Below are 16,940 nucleotides of genomic sequence, written 5' to 3'. Positions count from 1 at the left end.
AGTTTGCTCTTTCATAGTTCAAGAGTAATTGGTCCATTTAAACATAAACTTCGTCTGAGATATTTCTTATAAAATTCTATAGTTATACATAAGCAGACTGCTGACTTACATTAATTTTTATATCTATGAAAGTTAGCACAGCTCAAATAACCTGGAGAACATTTGATGAGAAATGTTTGAGTTAATTCTAAACATAAGGTCAGCAAAATCAACATCTATCATTTAAGCTACTGCTGCTTCTCCTGAGATCAAAATTTAAACATATCAGTACATCGTAGCCACTAGCATAGCATAGTAATTAGCTTTGGACATGTTATCAGTGTGCCAAAACATGGTAGCATCATGTTTTGTTAAAACATGCTTGCACAGGTCTAAAACATGTTAGCAGTGTGCTAAAACAGGATGTTAGCTGTATGTTAAATAGCCATAGGCTATGTAAGAAACATATGTAAGAAACATGTTAGAATCAATAATGCTAACAACATGTTAAAAACAAGCTAGCAACAGGCAAAACATTTTGGAAACATGCTAATTAATTCCTAATTCCTAATTCCTAATTCATGCTTACAGCATATTAAAACCTGCTGGCAACATGTAAAATCATGCTATGAATATGTTAAAACGTGGTATCAACATGGTTATATGTTTTAGATACATGTTAAATCATGCTTGCAATGTGACATGCTCATAACACGCTACCAACATATTAAACTATTTTAATAACATGTTACAATAATGCAGGCAAAATGTTGAATCATTTTAACGGTGCCTAGCTGGTTAGCTGTCCCTTTTTCTTACTGGATCTATTTGAACAAACACATTTTAAATTATCAGACAAGGCTTTGTCTAGCCAACATCAAAGTTTGTCCTGACTGACTTTATTTCTCTAGTTTGTTATTTTTCTTGCAGGCACAAATGTCATTTAGAAATCACTGAGTATATGCTAACGTGCACAGACTTCACCTCTGAGTGTCAGTGTAGGTCTGAAGTAGCAGGATGTGTCTTCCGTTTGATGATTTTCCTTCCTTTTTCAGTGTTTTAACTCCCTGCATCCACCCACACAAGCAAATATGCATGTATGAGATGGAGGGTTTACTAGTAAAGTGGGGCAGCCTGACACAGCTCTACACCCATCTGACTAATTATATTACAGTTCATATGCATGGCAAAGAGCTTTATTATGTACAGCACATGTAATCCATGCTTGTTTCCACATCTGTTCAGGAGCGCTGAGAATAACAGTCCATGTAACTATAAAGATTATGTAATTGCCTTACTTTTTTCCGTCTGCTTTTTGAGCTCTTTTTTGGGTCTTTGTTCTATTCAAGGTGCAGAAAATTGCAGTAAGTTAGAAAAAATCCTGGCAAAAGAATAAACAAAATTAAGTGTTTAGAATTTGTTTGGCTAAAATACATGACAAATACAGTACATCATATTTTAAAGCCTTTATCATATTTTTATAAAGTTCAACAGTTAGCACAATGCCCTAATTTGATCGTACATTCAAGAATGCTGATATTTTTCATAACAGCACTGGAAGGTTTCAGTCATTCCATTTACTGTTTGTTGCATGGAATTCCATTTTGCAACATGTACAAAAGGCTTTTCTTTTTTCTTTTTTTCTCTTTTTTTTGTGCAAGGGGTTGATCAAACAAAATATCTGGGCACAAAATTCTAAATTACATTTTTTATTTTAGAGCTGCTACATCATAGTAATAATGCTATGTCTTTATAAGCGAGTTTGGTATGGCTTCAGTTTGGTATTTTCACCAGTGTAAAATAAAAGCTTATGAATTTTTCTCTTGGGCTGATTTAATGTCCTATAGAAAGCTGACATAATAATTCTGAGGCTCAAATGAAGGCTTCGGTTTCTAGTATTTCCTTATGGACTGACTCTAAAGCCCAAAAGGAAGCCAGGTTTGAGCTGCCTAGTTCTCATATGCACCATATCCTCTCCTCAGAATGACTTATTGTCCTTGGCAAAACTCATATATAACAGATATACTGCATTAAGTGCCTTACATGAACATACAGTGTGCTATTTTGTATTGTGTGTATTGAGGAACTGGGCTCAGATGCATTTGTGTTGGACCTGCACCAGGGTCTTGTTCTATACTGTCCTTTCAACCCATGTGGAAATACTCATGGTTTGTATGTTGAGAGATCAATTCATCCAGGACTGGAGAAGACATACACAATGTTTGGATCATGACATTCTCATTGTCTCAGCAGGATTTATTTATTGAGAAAAATATGGTGGCTTTCTTGAGTATATATGAATCATTTACACATATGTATTTTTCCCTTTTTGAAAGAGAATGTTCATGGGCGTAGATCCTGTGGGGGATGTGTCCCCCAACTTTTAATTCCAATATATGTCCTTTTTCAAGAAAATGTGTGCGCATTGAGGTTTTCATGAGCCGATGTGAAGAAATATATATATTAACACTCAAAGAGACAGGACAGTCTGTGCATTACCTGATGTTTTATTCAGACCCAGAATAAAGGGCACAATGAATATCATGGAGCGCAAAACACTAATGCAGTGTATGTTTCATTCATACTCAAATTTTCTGCATTTATTACAGTATAGAAACTATTCTGCCTCATTATGTGATAAAAACGTGTTTTAAGTATATAAACAAATCATTACTATTGGTTATTGTCCAGCAGTGTATCTGATTTCTTAGCCAAAGCTAGAAATAAGAGAAAAATTCAAGTTGTCTATATACTACCATTCGAAAGTTTTTGAACAGTAAGATTTGTAATGTTCACCAACCTATTTGAATATATTTAAAAATTTAATTTATTCTTGTGATGTCAAAGCTGAATGTATATATTATATATAAAACATTTCTATCCCCCTCAATTCTGAAATGATGGCCACTGATTACCCCACGTCTATTTCAATCTGACTTTGTGTATTTCAACATGTTTAACATCAACTTCTGACTTGATTTAGTTATGCTTTTAATTCAGTGACTGCTGTTTCGAAATTGCAAAGGTTTAGACTAAACAACAGCGTCACACTTCCCCCTGCTCCACCCCACACTGAGCAATACATCAGCCTCTGCGTGTGTGAGGGTTGTGTCTCAGATTCCCAGTGGGGCGGAAGGCTTGTGAACTGGTGTTTGCTCCAGGGCATGACATTTCAATCAAATGTTTTAGAGTGGTTTCCTCTACCATTGAGGCCAGCTCAACTGTCTTGTGTCATTGTTTACTACTGAGGGGTCAAGGATTCCCTCTTTAAATCTAAATCCTGTCATTAATGCCTTTCGACTTTGTGTTGCAATTTGCTACCCCAAGTCTCTTTGTTCATATTACCAAATATTTTTCAGTCTGACCAGAGGTCGAAGTTCACCTATTAAACTGTTTTCACAAATGCTACAAAATTTGCTCTGAAATATATAGCACTTCAGTAACAAGTTGAGTTTTGCTAACTTCTCTTCAAATTGTCAGACTTTTGCCACTTTTATTGTACGGAAAAGAGCAGCTTTGACATTGGGCTAAACATTTCCAAACACAGAAAACGGAAAATCACACAGTTTTCAAAAAACATGAGGGTAAATAAATAATGACAGAATTGTTATTTTGGGGAAACTAACCCAATATAGCCATGTAATTGCTAAATATATTGCTGTTGACTAGAGAGAAAGACTAAATAATGTAGGGCCGGTTACGCAAATCCTGGATCCACTTATGCAAATAGTGTGGAAAGACTGCAGACTGGAAGTCTCTGGCAAACGACTGCTGTCATCCTTCATACTTTAGACCTTGAGGTAAATTCCTGTGGAATTTCTGTTTTTGTGTGTGTGTTTCCTACTGGCTGTACAAAACATCTAGATCATTATCACAGATCTTCAAAACCAACAATATAGATCAAAATCTGTGTTATTATAGTATCACTGAGATGCTTTAAAATCTTTTAGAATATTTTAAAAATCATTTTTATTCTTGTATTGATTATACTTGTTTGTTTGTTTGTGGTTTATGTAGTTTTTATGTGAGTTTAGTTTTAGTTGTTTTAGTCAAGTCAAGCTTTATTTATAGAGCACAACTCTAACACAACCATCACTGATTAAATTTAAAGAAAAAAAGAAAAAGAAAATAAGATCAAAATATGTATATACACACACACACACACACACACACATATATATATATATATACAAAAATATATATCATCAAAGGTACCGTACACAGCATCACACAAATGCAAGGGTATAAAATCGAGTCTTTAAATTTGATTTAAAGACACTGAGCGATGGAGAGGCCCTGATAATGAGGGGTAAACTGTTCCAGAGTTTAGGGGCAGCAACAGCAAAGCTTGGTCACCTTGGATTTACAGCAAAAACTAGAGACAGATAAAAGAAACTGGTTACAAGACCTAGAGGTTGTACTGTATATGGCTGGATCAGATCACAGATATAATCCTGGGCTGACTTTTGCAATGCCTTGTATACAAAAAGAAGGTTCTTAAAATCAACTATTAAGTTGATATGGAACCACTGCAATGAAAAAAAAAAAGAACAGGAGTAATATGCTCCCTCTTTTTTGTTCCTGTCATCAATCTGGCTGCCACTTTCTGGACCATCTGAAGCCAAGATAGAGTGCATTGAGGCATTTTAGTATTTGGCAATTATTTTATGGTTTTAGTTAACTATGATAACCCTGATCAAAACTGTTTGGCAAAATGATACAAGTTGATGAAAAATGAAAATGGTGTTGATCATGTTTATTGAAGTTTGATCCTTTAATGATCAATTTATTATTTTTGCAATGTTCTGAGAATGGTTATTGCACTTAGCCACAGTATAGTTGTAATGAGTTGTTAGGGTTTCGAAAACAAAATGCAATTAAATCTTGAAGGACAGAAATACAAAGACAAATTAAATGCATAGTTTGTACTAAAATACTAACTAAAACATATTACTCATGGAATAAGCTTCAATGAATATGTTTATTTTATTCCTAATTTTTTTGTTTTTCTTCCAGCTTGTTGACTCACAAACGAACATAAATTAGTCATCCTGCAGTATTTGCACAGATCAGCACAGGCAGCTCAATATGTTGTATAAGTTATAACACAAAACATTCACGGTTTTTCTTTGTAGAGGGAACTTTTTTTGTTTTGTTTTATTTTAACCAAAGGCTGACCCAGGGGGAAAATTGAGGTCAGTTAGTTTAGCATGTAAGAAAAAATTGCTGTGGTTTATAGAGTCTGCACTGTGGTCATTGGAGAGGAAAGCATCTAATGTGACCATTGTAATGGATGGAATATAAAAACGGGAAAAAATCACACATTAACAGCAGAATTTTCCTCCTTGGAAGTATATGAGTAAAATAAACCTCCAGAGTGCTGGGTGTCAAAATAGTTATTATTCTGTACCATGATCTCAACAGATATCACTGTTTTACAATTGACTGGTTTATGTTAAAGATATTTACTGAAATTTAATGGAAAGGCACTGAGACCACAAATATGCCATGGCACAAGAGGATCCATGGCTTTCAGAAAACTTCCTAATATGATGAATGAAGTGCCCAAACTCGGCTATATCTGACAGCACTGCCCAAACCAGCATTTCTCAGCTATTCACTCATAATAGGTATAAAACAACAACAACAAATAACCTATGACTTATTGCAAAAACTAGAGCATGATTTATAACATAATTTAATTTCATGTTTTCCCTCAAATAACCAGCTTCATATGTGTGTTTTTTTTTGCTTGATATCTCACCTGCATGGTACAGCACTGAACTTGTGATGCAGAGCTCTATGAGTTCTGTATATATATATATATATATATACACGCACACAGATAAAAAATATAAAATTTGTGAACACGCTGATTCATGTTAAATAGTGTTAAACAGGAAATGAGTGTAGAAGCAGAGGGAGTGGTGAACAATCAGTACTCAGCCAAAGGCTTCCTCTGCTGGTGTGGCATTACAGAATCCCCCTCCCTATGAGTGCCTCCTGGTGCTGGTCGATCAGGTCTGGCTCGATGAAAGTCCTCCATGAGAGAGGGATCCAGAATGTCGCTGTTGGCTACTCATGAACTCACCCCAGGTCCATAGCCCTCCCAGTTCACCAAGTATTGGAGCTGACCCCCTCTCCTTCTAGAATCCAGTAGCTCATTGACCTTATAAACTGGTGCTCCATCAACATCCAGCGGTGGTTCCTGAGTATCATGATTGGGGTCAGCATCCAGGTGGACCGGATTGAGCAGCGAAACATGGAAGGATGGAGAGTGTAATATTTCCCTTGCACGTGATAAGGATGGAGTTCGGGGTCGGCTGGCTCAGGCTCGTGGGTAACTTTATTGAATAGTCAAAAACAACCATGCCACATGCACGTCAACGTTAAACTCATTTAATATCTCACAATATTCTGTAGCGTACACTTTCCTTGCTCTGCAATGTCAGCTCCTCGGTTTCATGAGAGCTCAGCCCTCTCTCCCCTCTCGCTGGTTTCCGTCCGGCTTATATGCGGGCTCTCCACCCAGGTGTCAGTCATTTTGCACTTGACCTACTTACTGCCGCTCGTCTCTCCACTCTCTTCAGTCGCAGAACTCGCTGAACCACGCCTCCAATGACACATAACCCCACCGCCCAACTCAGGTCGGGGAGCCATCCGGCCTGCAGCACCCCTCCCCTCTCAATTCCTGGAGAGGAAGTCAGCCTGCCCTGGCACTGCTCCGTCCACTGGACCGTATCTGGTACCTCATTTTTAGTGAGGTCAGGTCAGTCAGTCAGAGGATGTTGAGGTCCGAATAACTGGGAATAAACCTTCTGTATTATCCCGCCAGCCCCAGGAACTGTCTCACCTCCTTCTTGGTCTTAGGTCTTGGACAGGTTGCAATCGGAGCTGTCTTGCCAATTTGGGGACGCACCTGCCCATGACCCAAGTGGAAGCCCAGATACCTTACTTTCACCCACCCAACTGCGCTTTTCTTCGGGTCACAAAAGTGTCACAAATTGGTGTAATCCAAATGACGTGGTGAAGGCTGTCTTTTCTTTAGACATGGGAAATAAGGGGATCTGCCAATATCGTTTCGTTAGGTCCAGTGTCAAATAAAAATGAGCCGTGCCTAACCGATCAAGCAGCTTGTCAATCCGCGCCAATGGATATGCTTCAAATTTTGACACTGCATTCACCCTGCGATAGTCCACACAAAACCGTACCGAACCATCTATTTTAGGAACTAAAACTATCTGGCTCGCCCAGTCAATGTGGGACACCTCAATTACTCCCATCTCCAGCATTGCCTCTAATGCCTCAAACTTTGTCCATTCGTATTATCTCATAATTGAGATCCCCTATTCACTGTGACCTCAAAGGGTCCTTGCCACTTTGCTAACAATTTGGAGCTGGAAGTTGGTAGTAAAACGAGCACTTTATCTCCCAGTGCAAACTCTCGAAGCTTAGTTTCCCCTGTTAGTTCCCCTGGCCTGGAGCAAATTCTCCATAGAGAGCCCCCCAGTGTATCGAGTTTTACTCTCAGGTCCATTACATACTGAATTTGATTTTTGCTATCTGAGTGTCTGTCCTCTCAAGTTTCTTTTTGGACATCTAAGAGCCCACGGGGCTGACGTCCATAAAGAAACTCGAAGGGGGAAACCCCTGTGGAGGCTTACAGGACCTTGCTCATGGCGAATAAGAGGGGTTCTAGCCATCTGTCCCAATTTTTCACTTCGTCTTTTACGAATTTACAAATCATTGATTTCAGTGTGCAATTGAACCGTTCGACCAGACCATCCATTTGTGGGTTTTAGACACTGGTACGCACCGATTTTATGTGTGTGACATAAACGCTATGCCCTGATCCTTGAAAATCTCTTTAGGGATTCCCACATGGGAGATATGGTGCGGAGTGCCACTGCTTTGGGATATCACGTTGCATAGTCTACTATAACAGGGGTTCTCAAAGTCTACATTCAAAGGTCCAAATCTGAATTTTCATAAATGACAAAGGTCCGGAACTATTGGTAATTACAAAACTAACTAATTTTATAAAAATGTATAAAAAAATCAACATTCATTTTATGAAAAAATAAGGTGCCTTTTATCCGGGCTTGGTCTGTGCTATCTGTTGAATCATCCACCGCAAGTGAAAGGCAGGGTGCATCTTTGATATCATCAGTTAACTGCTTTACTAAGTCATGGGCAAGCACCTCTGTCCTCCTGGTTGAAGTGTCATTGGACAGTGGAATTTTCTTTCATTTCTCTGACATCTCCTGTCTCTCCTTTCCCTCAACAAAGCAATGCTATCTCCACTAAACACTCCTTAACTATCTCTGCATCAGTGAATGGCTTCTTGCTTTTGCCTAGTACCCAGGCCAGACAGAAAGGTGGTTCTGCAGCTCTCTCTTGCTGTGTCACAACTCTCATAAGCAACTTATTTGTTGATTCATATGAAGACTTTAACTGTCGTAGTTTTGGTGTCCATACCTCTGTATTTTGTGGATATTGCAGTTTAAAATGACCATGTTTTGTTTCATAATGCCATTTGACATTTCCACTTTTTACAACTCCAACTGTCTCGTTACAAATCCAACAGAATGGCTTCGAGTTGGATTGGGGCAAAATGAACACATACCTCTCTCTCCAATCATCTTTGAAAACTCTATTTTCTTCGTCAACTTTTCTTTTCCTGGACAATGACATCCTCCACACACATTCAAATGCTTACTGCGGTGAAGTGTTGCTTTGCGCAACTCACGGCCAATTACGTTTATCAAAGTAGGAAATGCAGACTTTTAATTACTTACACACAATTACTGCTGTTGAATTACGAAATGGAGGTGGGTCCGGACTGAATTCCCTCCGAGTCCGGACTTTAAGAAGTGCTGTACTATAACTAACGCAAAACAATGTCCCCGTGCTGACCGTTTTCTATTGGCCCGATGAGGTCCATCCATACCAATTAATTCGAAGGGGACCTGCACAAGAGGAAGAGGGTGCAATGGCGCTTTTGGGGCAGCCGGTGTGTGGGTCCCTGCAATGCCAACAGGCCGGCACACGCCTCCCAGTTTGCCGTTTTTGCCTGTAAATAAATAAATAAATAAATCAGTCAGATAAAGTGAAAGTGAAACGACATTCAGCCAAGTATGGTGACCCATAATCAGAATTTGTGCTCTGCATTTAACCCATCCGAAATGCACACACAGAGCAGTGAACACACACACACACACTGTGAGCACACACCCGGAGCAGTGGGCAGCCATTTATGCTGCGGCGCCCGGGGAGCAGTTGGGGGTTCGATGCCTTGCTCAAGGGCACCTAAGTCATGGTATGCACTAAGTCATCATGCACTCCCCCCACCCAAGACTAGAACTCACAACCTTTCGATTGGGAGTCCAACCCTCTAACCATTAGGCCACGACTTCCCTCTAAATGTTGAAGAGGGGAAGGAGTCTGTGTGTGTGGTGTGGGGGGTGTTGAGGGGTATCAGAGAGCAGAGTTCAGCAAGGAGACAGCTTTAGGGAAAAAGCTATTCCTGAATCTGCTGGTCCTTGTCTGGAGGCTCCTGAAGCACCTCCCGGAGGGCAGGAGGTTAAACAGTCAATGGTCAGGGTGAGAGGAGTCCTTGAGAATCCTGCAAGCTTGTCGTAGACAGCGTTTCCTCTGGATGTCCTCAAGAACAGGAAGTGGTGTCCCTGTGATGCAATGGCAGTTTTCACCACCCTCTGCAGTGCTTTGTGGTCCCCATACCAGACTGTGATACAACTGGTCAGGATGCTCTCGATCGCACACCTTTAAAAGTTCACCAGGATGGCTGAAGACAGCTGGTTCTTCTTAAGTGTCCTGAGGAAGAAGTGGCACTGGTGAGCTTTCTTGACCAGGCTAGAGGTGTTTGTGGCCCAGGACAGGTCCTCCGAGATGGTGGTTCCCAGGAACTTGAAGCTGGAGACACGTTCAAAAACCATCTCATTAATATGGATGGATAATGTGGATAATATGGACTTAAAACATGTTGGCACAGTTGCTTGGGTGAGTGACAGGTTGAAAATATCTGTGAAGACCCCTGCACGCTGCTCTGCACATGCCCTAAGCACACGTCTAGGAATGCCATCCGGGCCAGCAGCCTTGCGTGTGTTGATGCAGCTCAATGCAGTGTGGACATATGTGGAGGCGAGCTTCAGAGGTTGGTGGTCTGCTGAGTGTGCAATTTTGGTGGCCGTCTCCTTGCTGTCGCTTTTGAAGCGAGCATCAAAGTAATTTAGCTCCGTGACAGTTGTTCTTTTATATCCACTATCAGTGTTTAATTATTGCTGTGGATAGGCATCATGAACTAGATCAGTAATTTAGTTTTAAGTGAACATGGTATGAATACACATATTTATTAAGCATTTATAACATGTGAGCTCAAAATGGCTCACTATTTGGCAGCTATTGCATTAAAATCACCCTTTTTATTCATGCTGTTTATAACTGCTTATCAATCAATTTATAATGCATTTGTAAATTAGTTGTTTGACATTTATGAACACCATTATAAACCCTTTATAAAGGGAATCTTAATGTAAAGTGCTGTCATTAATTATTTTTATTAATAATCACACTTTTACAAACATCTATAAATATGTCTGAAATGTAAAAAGACTAACTAACAGAAGCTAAATAGTTGATTAATTAACTAGTAAGATTTTATCTAGAAATCAGTCCTCCTGTCCAATCTTCCTATTATACAGTAAGTATTTTGTGTATATTTGAACCAACTTTGCTTACATTCTTTTGCAAATCATGCAGTGAATGAAACTGACTCACTTAATTTCTGTTTTCCCCAGCTCTAAACAAGCATGTATAATTCATCCTGGCAAACAGACAATTCAACCTCCATATTCAATTAGGCTTTATTTTGTCAGGGACATTTTGTCTCTCTCTTTATTATTGTCATTATAGCATTATTCTTCATTGTGGGAACAGCAATTCATTGTAGGTTCCTTTTGGGTGTTTCTCCATGGGAACCTTATTTCCAACTTGGTGTTTCCAATAAACATCACTATACTGGAGCTTGTTTTTGCATTCAATGCATTGTAGACATATTATCAAATTTCCTTCTGTGGAGGGTGACCATTTATGTAATGTTCTCATTGGATTTGGTTGGACTTTACCGTGCATTAATCAGCCTGTTTACCTTTCTACCATTTACCTGGATTATCCCCTTTGCCTTGGTTGCCTGACTGGACTGATGTTTGTGTTTGGACCTTTTGCCTGCCTACTCACCTTTGCCTTTTGGATTAATGCTGTGTGTGTTGTTGGACTGCTGGTTTTGACCCTCTGTCTGTCTTCACGTTCCTGTCCATTGAAACTGCTCTTAATAAACTCCCACATATGGATTCTAACTCAACCTCTGGTTACAATATTCTGCACACACATAAATAAAATGATCTAAAACAACAGGTACAACACTATGCAAACACAACATGAATGAGTACAGAAACATTTATAGCTCCCAATGAACAGATGAAACATTGTGGATGAGGATCTTCTGTAGTTTGATTTTTATAGTTTCATAGTTTTCATATACATTTTCTCTAGACTTAGTATTACTATTATTTCAAGAATGTCATATTCAGGTTGTTAAAACTGTCATTTGACATTTATTTTGAGTTTACTGTCAGCATGGGTCACTGTTTACGCATGCTTCTTCGCTTATGTGGATTTCTATTTAAAAAAGCTACCCCCAAAGGCCATTTTCGGCCCAGGACAAACCCTGTATTGGTAATGTTGTCACACAGCTGGAGTCACAATTGATCCAGATAATGATGCCAAATTAAATATACCCTGAGAATGTCCAGTAGCTTAATTATCATTCATTACATCCCCTGTACTAATATGTTCACACAAGCCATATGGTTGGCAGTCCTTGAATCCTTAATACGGTTCTGTTCATTCAAAGTTTAGTTATTTAGTGGAGTGACAATAACAGAACCCATGCATTCCATCACCGCACTCACACTATACATTTTCAGACTCACACGTCACAACTGTATTTTCTGGAAAAAGTCCTGAAATCAGGATGGTAGCTCTCCAGGAGCAGGTTTGGAGACCCCGGTATAGATCCAGTCAATTTCATGGATGAAATCATGTTTTAGTTCAACTTTTTTCACGTCAAATGTGATAAACAGTTTTGGATGTTGTTATCTTTGATATTTGCTTTAGCCACTGTTGTAATGGTTATAGGTGATATTCACAAATAGATTATGGGCTTGACCCTTATTACACATTCATAGACAGTATTTGAGCCTCTAAATTGTAAGCTGCTGTGTAAGCTGGACATTTCAATACTCACAACTACAGTATAAGTAACAAGGTTGTCAATCTCAAAAACACTGACTGTGTGAACATAGCCTATACTCTATGCAAACAAAACAGGAGTGAGCACAGGTATATTTATAGTTCTCTGTGAACAGATGAAACAAACTGAATGAGGTTCTTTTGCTGGCTGCTGGCATCAAACGTAGCAATTCTTATTTTGCACGCTGTACCATCAAACAAGGTATGAAAATGCTTTAATCATTATTCCCATACCATTTTTAACAGTAAAATAGCAAGATTTATTACAAGATTTGATCCAGAGGTAAGTCTGTCTGTCCAGAATTACTACAGTAGTAACGTGCAGATAATTTAAATTGACTTACCTGTTTTCGCTGCTCATAAAATATTATGAAAAACTCATTGTTTTCTGTTTGCCCAGTTCTCTGCAACCATGTGTAATTCTTCCTTCACTATCAACAAATCAGTCTCATTTATCAGTGGAGATATAAGTTGGTTCTGCATGTGCCAGGAACGTTTTGGCCTTGCTGTCTTTATTTACACTTCAGTACTGTGCTTCATTGTGGGAACACCAATGCATTGCTGGTCTCTCTGGGTGTTTCTCCGTGGGAACTTTAAACCAAACATGGTGTTTCCACTGAACAGCACTATACTGGAGCTGATTTTTAGCATCCAGTGCATTTTAGACTTCATTGATTTCAAATATTCAACAACAGTGAGCTACAACTTTGCTACCTTTCTCATTGGTCTCAGCTGGACTTTCAGACCTCTTATCCAGATGTGCATGTGTATTGAGCAATATCTGGCAGTGATCCATCCAGTAACATTCCTGAGATTTAAGGCCTTCCAGTACAGGACTGCATTGGCAGCAGCAGCTTGGCTGATTGCAGTGGGCAACAGCTCAAGGCTCGTTTCCATCAGGATTGACTTTTTTCGAGACCATATATACTTTTTCGTTTTTTGCATTGCAGTGATGACGACCTCTTTTTGCTCTGTTTCTGTCCTTTGTGCCCTGGAGCGCCCAGGTCCAGGTGATCAAAATAACGTAGAAATGACTAGACACAATAAAACCAACAAGGGCAGAGTTACAGAAAACCAGCAAAAAAGGAAGGCCTTCAGAATCATCTGTCATATTTTAGCATCTAGTCTGGTTTGTTATTTGCCTCTAGTAGTAGCTTATTTCATGTGCGTATCTGATATAATCAGTAAACACATATATATATGTGAAGTTCTCCCACCTATTCTCTCCATCACTGTAATTACTGTTTCCATTTCACCACTATTCAGGATGTATAGCGAAGGCCATCTGAAAAACATCATGTGCTTTTCAAAGCTTAGTGGACATTTACAATTACTGTTTACCTGAATTAATTTAGACAAGAATCCAGCATCTTGGATGGTTGAAAATGCAAATTTTTAAAAATGGGTTTCAAAATACAAGCTTTAAAAAAATTGATACCACTATTGTCTCTGTGTAAACTACAAAAACTGATGAAAATTGTGATCATGCACATATATTCAGTCTACATAAGTACACAGGCAAGTAGTGTCTTCAGGATACTGTCAATTACTGGCCTGGCATGCAAAATACTGCATTTTTGTTGTTGTTTTCACAGATCTGTTTAAACAGGGATCATTTTGACAATGTTGTCGTCTGTATGTAAAAAAGGACTATAATTGTAGGGAGCATGACGTGGTGTGGTTTAAATTTACCTTTAGAAGACAAATGAAAGGAAAAACTGAGAATCTAATCGAAGTTTAAGGATTGTTTCATTTTAGATTTGTTAAAATGGATATGACATAGTGTAATAGTGTAATATATCTGTGTGTGCTCAATTCTTAATTGCAGTCTTTTAGACATAATTGATATGCGTCTTTTGTGCATTTTAATTAAATAAAAGATGTTACCCCAGTTCTTTCACATTGGAAAATTATGTGTAATTACTATGCATTTGATTAATTAAAACAAACAGAAAATATAACAAAATCCATACAGAGGCTTGAATTTATATTTTGTTTGAACATTTTTAATGAAAGAGATCAGCAAATATTTTCAATGAAAATATAAGTCAATAGCTGAAATGAATGGATATCATTATTGCATAAATTATTTTCCCCCTCACTGAATCAGCGAGGCTGCTTTGCAAATCTTAGCATAGAGACATTATGACTCATTGCTTTTAGATGTTCACCTGGCCAAGCACCTGGCAAAAACATGCAAAACTCTATTGCGACTAAGTTGGTGTTCAACAATGCTTAATAACATTCTAAAAGGTCATAATTTTCTATTCAAATACTGCATCAAAATTTGTTTGCACCATTTCATATACTTTTGAAACTATCACTCATAAACACACATTTTGACATAAGCTAAAGCAGTAGGAGCAGTCCTCAAATACAGTATGAATGGATACAGTAGCATTTATAGTTTCTGATGAAATTGTGAAACATGATGTATAAGGCACTTTCTGCTGCTTCTGTAATCCTCATTTGCATTTTAAGTTGAAAATTCACACCATTTTTCACACACACAGAGAGAGAGTGATTAGAGAGTGAGTGATTAGTAATGGAAAAAATGCAAGTAAAGGAAAATAAATGCAACCAAATGTATTTCATTTTTTAAACTGGGATTATTAAACTAATTCAAATCTCATTGTTGCACAAGCCTATAAACAGAAGCACTAGGGGGCCATGGAGTTGACTGTGGTCAACCAGGGGCAGATTTAAAAATAAACTTTCTATTCTAAAAATAAAGTTCATGTTATCCTTATAAAATATATTATTTTTTGATTTAGTACAGACCTTAATAAGATTTTTTACATTTTAATAAGACATTTACATAAAAGTGATAGTTGTTCATGAGTCCCTTGTTTGTTCTGAAATGTTAAACTGCCTGCTGTTCTTCAGAAAAATCCTTCAGGTTCCACAATTTCTTTGGTTTTTCAACATTTTTGTATATTTGAACCCTTTCCAACAATGACTGTATGATGAGATCCATCTTTTCACACTGAGGACAACTGATGGACTATATGCAACTATTACAGAAGGTTAAAAGGCTCATTGATGCTCCAGGGGCAGATTTAAAAATAAACTTTCACTTTTCAGCAAACTGACTAATATTTTCACTTACCTGAAGGAGTGCTTAGCCTTTTACTATTACCTGCCCTCCACTCCAGCAATCTCCATCTGTTTCCATTCCAGTTATCATCTGCATACCTATATGGACTCCTGTCTTACCCTTTGTTTCTCCTCCTTGTTCACCTGTTTGTGAGTTTCTATTCATGTTATCCTTATAAAATACATTATTTTTTGATTTAGTACAGACCTTAATAAGATACTTTTACATAAAAGTGATAGTTGATCATGAGTCCCTTGTTTGTTCTGAAATGTTAAACTGCCTGCTGTTCTTCAGAAAAATCCTTCAGGTTCCACAATTTCTTTGGTTTTTCAACATTTTTGTATATTTGAACCCTTTCCAACAATGACTGTATGATGAGATCCATCTTTTCACAATGAGGACAACTGATGGACTATATGCAACTATTACAGAAGGTTAAAAGGCTCACTGATGCTCCAGAAGGAAACACAATTTAAGAGCCGGGGGTGAAAACTTTTTGAATATGATAATCACAGTATATGTAACTTATTTTGTCTTCTGAGAAACATGCAAGTATCTTCTGTAGCTTCTGAAGGGCAGTACTAAATGAAAAAATATATGATATTTAGGCAAAATAAGAAAAAAATTACACCATTCTGTTCTAAAGTTTAGATGTTCAAAAGTTTAAGCAGCACAACGGTTTCCAGCAATGATATAAAACCAGCATTTGAGTGATTTCTGAAACGAAATTTAATGAAAATTTAATTCAGCTTTGCATCACAGGAATAAATTCTATGATAAATTATTAAGATAGAAAGTCTTTATTTTAAATTGCAATAATATTTCATAATATTAGATTATTTTATCAAATAAATGCAGCTTTGATGAGCAGAAAAAACTTCTTTGATAAACATTATTATAAACATAGTTTACAAAAGTGATAAAACTTTAACTTTTTTTACAAATAGTCACGATAGAACAAAACAACCACTGTAATAACAAATTGCCACATTCATGTTCATCTGTTTGGGAGAAAACCAAATGCTTTCAGCACCACTCAATGGACATTTCACTTCGAAAGTGTAGGAAAACTTGCAAGCAGCAACAAAATATAATTGTGCAGAAATGTCAAAACAGGGATGTTCTTCCTGTGTTCGCTACACATATCTGTAAATGTTCTCAGGGGTGTAGCCATCATGTAATATATATATATATATATATATATATATATATATATATATATATATATATATATATTAGGGGTGTAACGGTTCACAAAATTCACGGTTCGGTTCGATACGATACACTGATGTCACGGTTCGGTTCGGTTCGGTTCGATACGTTTTAGATACAGCAAAATGTAAAAACATCTCAACTTTTCAGAATGCCGCAAGCGCACCGCGGGTCATGTGACAAGAACCAACCAATCAGCTTCATCCTTTCCCGTAACAACGTTGAGAGCTCAGCCAAGATGAAGGAACAGCTGATCATAGTTGTATATGGATTGCAATTTTGAAATAAATTCAGTAGCAGAGCTACTGCAAGCGATTTTTAG

The sequence above is a fragment of the Carassius gibelio genome, chromosome B17 (genome assembly GCF_023724105.1).
Source record: "Carassius gibelio isolate Cgi1373 ecotype wild population from Czech Republic chromosome B17, carGib1.2-hapl.c, whole genome shotgun sequence".
Classification (NCBI taxonomy): Eukaryota; Metazoa; Chordata; class Actinopteri; order Cypriniformes; family Cyprinidae; genus Carassius; species Carassius gibelio.
Note: the sequence above shows the minus strand (reverse complement) of the source record.